The sequence below is a fragment of the Mesoplodon bidens genome (genome assembly GCF_964165515.1).
Source record: "Mesoplodon bidens genome assembly, contig: HAP1_SCAFFOLD_397, whole genome shotgun sequence".
Lineage (NCBI taxonomy): Eukaryota > Metazoa > Chordata > Mammalia > Artiodactyla > Ziphiidae > Mesoplodon > Mesoplodon bidens.
This window is the reverse complement of record NW_027672072.1, coordinates 12,119-20,191: the sequence shown is the minus strand read 5'-3', so window position 1 is coordinate 20,191 and position 8,073 is coordinate 12,119. Positions and strand designations below refer to the sequence as shown.

The 8,073-nt window shown below is 44.2% G+C and overlaps 1 long non-coding RNA gene across 1 annotated transcript; it reads right to left on the bottom strand.

The window, feature by feature from the left end:
* Window positions 1-2,057: 2,057 nt before the first annotated feature.
* LOC308610611 lies at window positions 2,058-5,282 on the bottom strand. The gene is made up of 3 exons (XR_014014594.1): window positions 5,265-5,282; window positions 3,259-3,355; window positions 2,058-2,158 (listed from the first exon to the last, which is right to left on the bottom strand). It is a non-coding gene; the product is annotated as an uncharacterized lncRNA (long non-coding RNA).
* Window positions 5,283-8,073: the final 2,791 nt, after the last annotated feature.

Sequence of the window (8,073 nt, the reverse complement as noted above, 5' to 3'; positions counted from 1 at the left end):
CTATTAAAAAGCCTTCATATCAAATTATTAAATAACTTTAGGCCTAAATACAGTCATAATAACCACTGTAAAGTTTTAAGGTATTATTTTAAAAACTGTATTTACAAATTGCTGATGTACTGATTTTTATTAGTTTAAAAACTACAGCAGCTAATAAACACTTGATTCATTTAAGTCTTGAAGACTATAACGGCATAGTTTCTTCACAGTATTACAATAAATGTTTTCAGTAAAAAAATACATAAAAGTAATATTAGGTATTATATAGTAAATCTCTTATTTCTAAAATTAAGTGGACTATCTTTATTAAATGGTAGAATCCCAAACTGAAAAGTGGTCATATTCTTTCAGCAAAATGAAAGCTGCACTCACATGTATCAAAAGACAAAAATTAGGGCTTCCCTGGTGGCGCAGTGGTTGAGAGTCCGCCTGCCGATGCAGGGGACACGGGTTCGTGCCCCGGTCCGGGAAGATCCCACATGCCACGGAGGGGCTAGGCCCGTGAGCCATGGCTGCTGAGCCTGTGCGTCTGGAGCCTGTGCTCCGCGACGGGAGAGGCCACAACAGTACCGCAAAAAAAAAAAAAAAAAGGCAAAAATTAACTGCCCTCTGTATCAATATATTAATGTGTTTCAATCACATATGTTTTCATGAAAGTTTAAACATAAAATCACCTTTAAGATCTAGGCCATGTGATCTGCTCCCTGCCATGTCAGAATACACCCCGTGAAGTTTACTTGTCTTAAGTGTGATAGAATTCTTTATACCTTGACAAATAACTAAAAGGAAAAAAAACACACATACACAATAAGATGAAGAGCCTATACATTTGTCAATCTTGACTTATTTGCTTTTCTTGAGTCAATTGGAGGTTTATAGCCACATTCTCAAAATCATTAACTACAATCTTCCCAAACAGGTCATTGACGAACAGATGCATTCTAAAACTTGTCAGTAACAAAGTGCTATTCCAGTTTACAGCAACAGTTTAATTCTATTTAGATACTAAAAGTGAATACACTGAATACTGCAAACTTTTTTCCCAACCACTCATCAAAGTACTACATACCTTTTCAGATATAGGGAAAAAAAGAAAAAAAGAAAAAGCATAAGGTTCTTCCTATTTTCATTTCCAAAGATACATCCCAATCTTAATGATCAATCAGTGATTTAAACGTCAACTATAAACCCAGTATTTTATTAGCTGCTATGCAGTATACTAGAGCAACAGAGCAAACCCTCTGTTCCCTCAAATTGAAAAGCAGGCTTCCTGACCCCTCCAGACCACTACTGGACACAGGGAAGGCACACTAATGTTTCAGGACCCAAACTAACAGTCACCTGCTTTGTGATTACTTCCATGACACACCCTCACCAACACCACTGAGTGTGCTGCACCTACGGGACGTTACATGTATTTACTATTTTAACACATACCACAGTGCATCATAATTATGATTGCAGATAGATGTTCTAACAATTTAAAGAGAATGATGACTTTTTTGCTCTTTACATCTTGCTATTTCCCTTCCCATAATATTTCTTGAAGAGAAACCATAAAAATATAGACAAACACAAAACACAGAAAATATACAAAATGTGTGGTTTGTGGCTTAACACAAAGTTAAGTAAAATTAGTTCTGACAGTATCCAGAATGACAAAATTTCATGGTACAAATGAGAATGGACCAAGGTTTGAGCAGGTACAGGAGACAATCCAGGCATGAACAACACCAAGAAAAGGTAGACAGGAAGTAACATGGTGTGTAGGAAATCACGAGCCCAGTCTGATGGGAAGAGTCTTAAACAAGACTGAAACTCACTTTCTAAACCTCCATCTCCAACTGGACAATTCGCAAGACACAGGTGCACCAAAGTGGCCCAATATTCAATCACTTTAATGGCGAGGAACAGTTTAAAATTTTATGGCTTTAGTTTGCCCAAAAGCAACTATCAAATGTTGGCAGGACACAATGAAGGCTTACCTTTGTTAACATAGTTAAGCCTCTCTCTCTCACAACTAGCCCACTTAGCTCCACGTTCCTTAGCGCACCCGATGCACTTACACAGCGTTTAAGAGCTTTACACAATTGGAAGTTCACATCTTTATTTCTTTTCACAGGAACACGACTTCTGTAAACTTTATTTCTGCCAGAAGCTAAAGCAAAATTATTGTAAAATAAGTGATTTAAAACACACATTCTATCATTAAAAAGCATTTTTAAAAAAAGCATCTGCTCTGTGCTAAGGATTAGAAACAACTCCTGCCCTTAAAGCCTTCATTAAGGAGGGACATGTGTAAACTCAAAATTTCAATCACATGAGCTAAAGAAACATAACCTTTATGCACAGAGGTTCCTTTGGAGGCAGAATGTTATATCGAAGTGATGGCTTCATGATAACCCTGAAGCAGAATCTAGAAAGATGAGGCTATGCAGAGTTGGAGTAGGAGGTGCATTAACTGCAGAGGGAACATCTGTGAAAAGACACTCAAGCCTGACTCCTGCTGGGCACTGTAAATACTGCAGGTGGGGATGACTAAAGGCCAGGGGTCCAAGTGTGAGAAGAGACAGAAATGAAAGAGATGTTGGCCCAAGCAAGCCTGGGAGAAAGCATGGCTTGTATCCCACAGGTGGTGAGACCTGGGGCTACCACTGGCTGAGTAAGGGTGCCTCTGCTGATTAGAAAAAGGCTCCCCGCTGCTGAAGGACCGACTAGATAAAGGGAGTGATCACAAAAAGCTCCCCTTCCTCAGGGCAAAGAGCCCTATGAGGCTTGGCCGAACACAGTTCAGACTACACGCCTCCGTGCAGAGCACACGCTGGGCGGCTACTATGCAGTAACTCTGTGTGGGCAAGCCATTAGCAGCATTATTTTAAGCACATCTTTTTATGTTAGAAGATCACTTAACCCGAGCAGGCGGATGAACTTAGAGGAACTGAATCCAGGGGCCGTGAACCACCCAGGAGTTTCTGCCATAGTCTGGGCCAAATGTAATATGGATGAAGAAGCAAATTTAGGAGGAGGCCAAAATTTACAAGATAGACCCACTGGATGCAAGACATAAAGAAAGTTCAGTGAAGGAACTCTGAAGAGAATGGGCTCTACAATAAATTTTTCTTACATTCAATGTAAAATATTAGGCAAAATTAAGTACAGTGGCCTTTAAGGTCCCTTCCAGCTCTAATTTCTTTTGATTTCTAATTTGTTACTCTGGTTAAGTAAAGTCCCTTCCGAGGTACAGAACAGTTCTTATACCTGAATGGGATGCAAAGAATAATCTGACTTCTCTTCACCAGGGGATGAGTTGAACTATCCTTGCAGAAGAGATAACAGAGGGTGTGAACCCCAGATCCTGGAAAAGGTCCAGGCACACGATGAGTATTCAGCTTTCTGAAAACAAATGAACAATCATTTCCTCTCCTACATCTTCACACCCTTACTCTGCTGGTTACTTTCTCACAGCTTATAAACATCCTCAAATATACCCACTTAAAAATCTCTCAGACCTATGATTCTTTGGATCTTCTTGTGGGTAACCTAAGGCTCTACCATGCCTTCAAAGACCTGTCCTCCCAAAAAGCCCAGATCTGTACCTTGGGTCCAGACCCGTCTACCAGGCCCCTCTAAAGCACTGAAGATGAAGTAAGATCCTCTTGCCACCCCCAATCCCTTTCTACTGTGCTCTGTATCTCTCAAAAAGATGCAGCTGTAAACTGTCACCCACGCTTGCTGCCCTTCCTTTTCTAACTGGTCACCAGACCTCACCCATTCTCTCTCAGATCTGCAAAATCCAGTCCCACCTTTTATAACTTAAGTGGGACCCTCAGATTACAACTCAGCCTGCACCAAATCAACTGCCTTCCACATGGAGGTCCGAGTGAGCCTCTAAACCACAAGTCCATCTCACTCTTCTTTGGTGTTTCCCACAGCCTGCAGGATAAACACCCAAACTTCTGAAAGGACAAACAAGGCCCCCTTCTCTTGGGCCCCACTAACTTTCCAGTATCAACTCTCATTTCTTTCCCAAACCCTGAGTTCCAGTCCTGTACATTAGTTTTGCCATATTTTCTTATATTTCTCAAACTTCAACACACACTGCTGTCTCCTGCCACCCCAGGAGCTTCTACATATCCTTAGAAAGGATGGCACCTCCTCCAAGAAGCCTACCCTGAACTTTCCCTTCCAAGATTCTGTGCTCTGCAAAGGGGAAAGATCGGGGGGAGGGAGACATTAGGAGTTTGGCATTAACATAGACACACGACTCGATATAAAACAGATAATCCACAAGGATCTACTGCATAGCACAGGGAACTCTACTCCATATCCTGTAACAAACTCTACGGGAAAAGAATCTGAAAAAGAATGGATACATGAATAACTAAATCACTTTGCTGTACACCCGAAACTAACACAATATTGTACATCAACTAACCTCCAATATAAAATAATAATTAAATTTTAAAAAAAGATTCTGTGCTCTGTAGCACCAGAACTCACTTCTTCCAGAGCACTGACTACTGTGCTTGTGTTTACCTGCCGCCCAGTAGAAGGGGAGATTACCTAGGGCAGAAGCATCGTCTCCAGCAGCCCTTGGTTCTGACAACTCATTCAAGTGCCAGGCTACTTTACACACATAACCTGCTAACTTAATTCTAAGAACCCACAGAAAGAGAGGTTATTAATGTCATTTTACAAGTGTGGGGATTGTAGTCCAAAAGAAACCTGCCCAGGCCACAGACAGCATAAGCCCTGGAATTCAAACCCTAAGCTGCCTTCACACCGGTGATCTTTGCACTATATGATACGATTATTGAAAAAAAATTTTTTTTTTCCTGAACCCTGTTTCAATGGAAAGGAAATGAAGCTGGGATATATCCATTTCCTAATCGCGTTGGTGTGTACCAGGCAAAGTCATTCAATAGACCAGGTAACATCTGTGCAACAATTAACGATGCTCCAAACTGTGCTAAGTGTTCTACTTTGTAGAGTCTAGAAGCATTAACACAGTGCATCCTTGTAACCACCACAGAGACTGGGACCTGTTAAGCCCATGCTACAGATGAGAACACTGAGACCTAGAAGCCTTAAGGCACTCGGCCGGGGTCACCGAGCTGGCAGGAGTCCTAGGCCGCACGCCCCATCTAGTGCACGCACACCCGGGCACTGGGCACTGCTTCTAGTGCCCACCCTCCACCTTGCACCATCGAAAACCCCGCTTCTCAGCGCCAACACGAGGGGCCCTGGAAGCGGGAAGTACAAACCTGTCTCGACAAGCCGTGGCTGGAAGAAGCTCTGGATACAGATCAGGGGCAGCGGGTGCTCAGGAGCGGCACCCAGTGCACCCCGCGGAGGCGGTCGGCCTTAAGTCCAGCGGGGCGTCCTGCAGGGAAGCACGCACGGAGGGCAGAGGCACCAAGTCCTGCAGCGCGCACAGGTCCTCAGAGCGCGGGAAGAAGTCGGCCGCGCTGTCCCGGCGCAGCTTCACCGAGTGATCAGGGCCCGAGCACGGCCTCGGGGACGCTGGCTGTGGACACGATGGCCACACCCGCCTGGGGGCCCCGGCCACTCGGGCGCCCACCGCCCGGTGGCTGCGGCCCCGCAGCGTGCGCAGGACCGGCGTCGCAGCCAGAAGACATAGGGCCACGGGCCCCAGCTACGCCAACCCCCCCATGCCGCGCTCCGGAGACCCCGCGCGGCCTGGTGTTGGCGCAGGCATCTAAGCCCTCCACGCCGCGGGGATGGGGTTTACGTCAGTGGGCGGGACCGTTGGGGCGGGGCTCGAGGACGTCAGCACGCTCGCCGTGCGTCCGCACGCAGCCCTGTCTCCCACGGTGACGCGGCCTGAAAAGTAGGGGCTTGAGCTCTGAGACTTAAGGCAGCGCGAAACGTACGAGGTGTGGAGACTTTGGGGTTTCCAAAAAGCGTTTGCTGACTCATCCAAACAAAACTGAGACCTGGTTGTATCAACGCATTTTAAAAGTAAACTCCCGTAAGTGTCTGTGCTCCCCCCACCCAGGAGAGAGCCTGCACTCCGTGAGGGACACACGAAAGGCTGAGTGAACGTCTGTCTGTGGTCCTTTACCTGGTGCACAGGTGTGTGAATTTATGCGGAGAGCTCTTAATTTCTGTAGTTTCTGCTAACTTGACACGGTAGTTGGCAAATGGTGACGTGTTCCATGCATTCAGGACATGATCGTGGTTACTAATAATCACTTTGTTTGGTACTGACAACTCCACAGAGAATTTACTACTGAATATCCACTTTCCAGAAGAGAAACTGAGGCGTAGGAAGTGAAGTGACTGAGTAAGAGTAAGGACTCAGACAACTGGTGTTAGTAAATTAACCCTGCAAGGAGGCCGTTAGCCTGCGGTGGCTCTAGTGATGCGGCCGCCTGTGTAAACCAACAAAAATCTAAGCCTGTCAATGCCTCAGGGTGGCGAACACTGCTGAGGACAACGAGTCACAAACCACCAGCTAGGCTTTAAAGTTATAGCAAGTCAGTCATTTCCTTGCTTTGCTTCTGCCCTTTTAAAATAAACATCTCTGCAGCTCCTGTGGCTGGAGTGCTCCTCACCATTTCCGCTTTGGTGGTGCCTGAATTGAATCTATTTTTGCTCACGTAAAGTCTTATTTTCAATATGCCTCAGTTTGTCTTGTAACATTGGTCGTAGAAGTTGGATTTGTGTCCAGTTACTAGAACAGTGGTCGTTCTCTGGTCAGGCCTTAGGCGTTATGCATACAACGTTCCTCTTCTACCACCACCTTCTGGATGCCTCCACCCACTACCAGCTCCCGCGTATCAGATCCCCTAGATGTGGTCAGAAATGGCTTTCACATGCAGCATGCTCACATTATAATATCGCAGACACTCCTCCGTCCTCCAGCCAGCGTGTGAAGTGAAACATTACCATTCCTCTTGAAGAGCCTGCTGTGACCACTTTCCCAAACACAGCCACTCCCCAGCTGACCCTGGGTAACCACTCTTCTGAACTTGGTCTCCATCACTGCATGGATGTCTTTCTATTTAGGCTACATTTTTAAGTATTCTTCAACCTCATATAGTATTCTACTATGCTTTCTCTTCTTACTTGCTTTTCTTAGTGTTATCTTTGCTAGGTTCATCCATGCTGACACATAAAGATCTGTCTAGTTCATGTACTTCCCTCACTATGTAGGATTCCCATGTAGGGAAGTACAATAATTTATATGTGCATTTTCCTGTTGATGGACATTTAAATTGTTTCCAATTTTCAGTATGATTTCTGTTTTAAAAATTTTTTATATACTTTCTAAAGGTCACTTTACATTTACTGTTATTACAAAATATTGGCTATATTCCCTGTGTTGTACAATACATCTTTGAGCCTATCGTACACCCAGTAGTTTACATCTCTCACTTCCCCACCCCGTATTGCCCCCTCCTCCCCCTCCGCACTGGCAACCATTAGTTTGTTCTCTATATCTGTAACTCTCCTTCTGTTTTGTTATATTTGGTAGATTGTTGTATTTTTTAGATTCCATATATAGGTGATATCCTACAGTGTTTGTTTTTGTTTGACTTATTTCACTTACCACAATGTCCTCCAAGTCCATCTATGTTGCCGCAAATGGCAACATTTCTTTCTTTTTTAAGGCTGAGTAGTATGCCATTGGTTATATGTACCGCATCTTCTTTATCCATTCATCAGTTGATGACACTTAGGTTGCTTCCTATCTTGGTAATTGTAAATACTGATGCTCCGTACATTGGGGTGCATGTATCTTTTCAAATACATGTCTTTGAAAACACGTGTTTTTGTTCTTTTTGGATTTATACCCAGGAGTGGAGTTGCGAGGTCATATGGTAGTTCTATTTTTAGTTTTTGAGGACCCTCCATACTGTTGTCCACAGTGGCTGCACCAGTTTACATTCCGACCAACAGTGTACCAGGGTTCCGTTTTCTCTAAAAATTGTAAATTTTCTTCCTAGGGGTAATTGAGATGATAGTTGAATAATAACATAAGATCAGGCGAAGTCTAAAGGAATTTTAGACAAGCTGGATCGAGTAGGAAAACTTCTGTTCGCTGGC